Source organism: Montipora foliosa, chromosome 6 (genome assembly GCF_036669935.1).
Source record: "Montipora foliosa isolate CH-2021 chromosome 6, ASM3666993v2, whole genome shotgun sequence".
Classification (NCBI taxonomy): Eukaryota; Metazoa; Cnidaria; class Anthozoa; order Scleractinia; family Acroporidae; genus Montipora; species Montipora foliosa.
Window position 1 is genome coordinate 20,306,623 of NC_090874.1, and position 2,893 is coordinate 20,309,515.

At 44.9% G+C, this 2,893-nt stretch overlaps 1 protein-coding gene across 2 annotated transcripts in view; it reads left to right on the top strand.

Annotated features, from left to right (window-relative positions):
* The window catches only part of LOC138006933 (uncharacterized), a 6,569-nt gene extending 6,269 nt beyond the window's left edge, over positions 1 to 300 (top strand). For both annotated transcript variants that reach the window (XM_068853570.1, XM_068853571.1), the window contains exon 3: positions 1 to 300. This exon is cut by the window's left edge and continues 670 nt beyond it. The gene's annotated coding sequence lies outside the window, so the exon portion shown is untranslated.
* The last annotated feature ends 2,593 nt before the right edge of the window (positions 301 to 2,893 follow it).

A 2,893-nucleotide genomic window follows, 5' to 3' on the forward strand; every position in this document is an offset into this window, starting at 1 on the left:
GGCAGACATCTTGACTGTACTGTAAAAGCATCTATCTCCAATTAAATTGTTTATTACGCGTTGCAGATATCGAATTTCAAAAAAGTTGGCACACGATAGAACTATTCCGCCTTCATCAGTTTAATGGTGAGTGGTTACACAGCAGCAGTCGTACGTACTCTGACTGCTGCTGTGTGACCACCCACCAAACTTCCTTTTCAAGGAAAATATTCATAGGCGCTTTTAGTAAAGTTTTGAATTAACAAATCTTCACACAATAGTTTCGACTAGTAGCATTGCGGTTTAGGAAAAATACTAGGAAACAACAATCAAGGAATGGATAGGAAGGGTCAAGGTTGAGTCAAAGGCACCTCCGAATAGAAAAAGTTTCAAACACAGGCTCAGTCTCTCTTTCTGGTTCTTTCCTACACTGGTCGCGTGACTGTTGGACACAAACTCCTTCTTTGTCCGGGCTGGTGTCTCTTTCAAACTTAAAGATAAAAACAGAGATTTTTTGAAATGTTTGCGCAAGGACCGCGTAAATTCTAACAAAGTATTGTAACAGGGTGTTTTTAAGCATCACCATAGCATTCTAGAACTACAATAAGCCTACAGCTTAGCTACAGTTAATAGCTTCAACTAACGCAAAAAATCAGTTGCTTGACTGATCACTTGGGAGAGGATTTGACGTCATAAGCGGAAATTTCTTGGTTTCTCCAAAGATCAGCAGACCAAGCTATTCAATTCATTGATTATATATCCTTGATTTTATACGGAATAGAAATTTGGGGAGACGCCTATCACAGAAAATATCTTAAATGTAGCTTTAAGTCGAATGTTGCGCTTAGATACTTTAGTTATCGACTGATTGGCAAAGATTATTTATAAGAAGCCACGTATACTTCAATGTATTTAAGTTAAGATTTGCCGGATCTCTTCTCTCCAAGGATCTCTTCGCCTTTGATGATGGCTTGGCTGAACGTCAATCTATTTCTTGGTTGTGGCTCGCCCCTTGTTAGCAGCCTTGACAGCCCTTGATAATTCAGAGGGAGAGGATGACGATGAAGGTCCTGACCCTGATGCCATTAAGGACCTATTGGAAGATGCTCTAGTCCTCCTTGGAAACGCCAACTTTAGGCTTAATGCCTGGAGGCAAAACGCTTCTCTGAGTTCCTCACTGAAGTTGGTAAACGTACTCTGCGGGAAGGTATCCCACCAGATAAGCACCTTTTCCCGGACAAGTTCCATGCAACGATTCAAGAGTGAACATGACCATAGCTCAACTAACAGCAAGCTTATCAGCACACCAGCCTCGAAACACTTCTCTAAAGGACCATACAGGAGGGAGCAGCCCTTTCGTGGACACTACCGCACCACTAACAACAGTCGAGTTGGAGGGAAACGGAAAATGAGGATATAGCTCAAGGTCTATCCTGCAGTATCCCAAAAGGGCCACAACAGTAGGATCCTCCCAGAAATCTGCACCCGAGACTAACTCGAGCTGACTATCCGTTCCCATGTCTCAAAATGCTTACGCCACCCACAAAGAGATCAGCAACTCGTCAGGAACCCATGACCCGGAGCCTACAACTCTACTGTGTTCGTGTAAACGGCGTTTTCACAGACCGATTCATTTTTAGATTGAATTTCCCGCGAATGAGACTCCCACAAGGAGCCGGATGACCAATTACATGAAATTAAGCTCTGACGTCATAGGTCACCGAACAGGAACTGCCTTTGTTTTTTCCGGAAAAGATAGTCTAAAAATAGATCGGTCTTTAAAAATGCCGTTACATAGGCCCAGTATGGGAGCTGTAGGCTCCGGGTCATGGGTTCCTGACGAGTTTACATTTTTTTTTCAGAATTGGAAACAAATAAAATAGGACACTTGGACTTTACAAACAATTCAGGGGTACAAGATCCCTTTTGCAGGCGCCCCAAGCAGTGGCGCATGAGAGTAACCAGAGTAAAATGCCACTCGGATGCGTACCATATGGAAGGGTTATCACGGACTTGTTAGCAAAGGGACCGTCCGGGAAGTCAAGCCACAGGACGACCAGTTCACTTCAACCCTGTTCTTAGTACAAAAAAGAAATGGCGATTATCGACCTATCATCAACCTTTCGTGCTCTAAACCGGGTCTTGGGGAAGGAGTCCTTCAAGATGGCGGGAATGCAAGTAGTGAAATCCCTAATACAACAGGGAGACTTCATGATAATTTTAGACCTGAAAGATGCCATATTATGCACTTCCAATTCATCACTCCCACAGGAAGTATCTGAGGTTCGTCTATCAGGACAGAAACATACCGAGTTTCAGTGCTTTCCCTTTGACCTGTCCCAGGTTTAGGGTTAGTTTCCTTGCCAACGTCTAATTCTTCCTCAGAGCTGCCCTAGATTCCACAACGATGACCCTGTCCCCTCCCTCAACCAAAACTTACCTCCATTGTGGATTACCTGCCATCACCTCCTTGCTCAAGGAGTGGTTTCAGTGAGGAACTCTGTCCACGTTAATTGGACAAATGAGCCATGTATCACAAAACAGGGATATTGGTTGCACCACTCATCATAGAGGTCTTCAACGCCTATACCTGCAAGCCAGTGTCACAAACATGGACAGGCAAGGAAAAATGATAATCCCCTTAACATCCCAGGTACACAAAGACCTAGAGTGGTGGGTCTCAGAAGAGCAGCTGCCGTCTAAATGGTTGTCCGATTCAGCTTCCACCCATCGATCTCACTTTGGAGCGATGCATCGAAAACGGACTGGGGTGCAGCCTACCAGGGGATTTCCACCGGGGGCCATTCCATTGGAGTGTGGGAAGAAGCGCAGTGGCACATCAATGTCTTGGAGCTACGAGCAGCAACATTGGCTCTGAAAGCACGTCCTGCAGTCCCAAGAGGCTCAACATCCC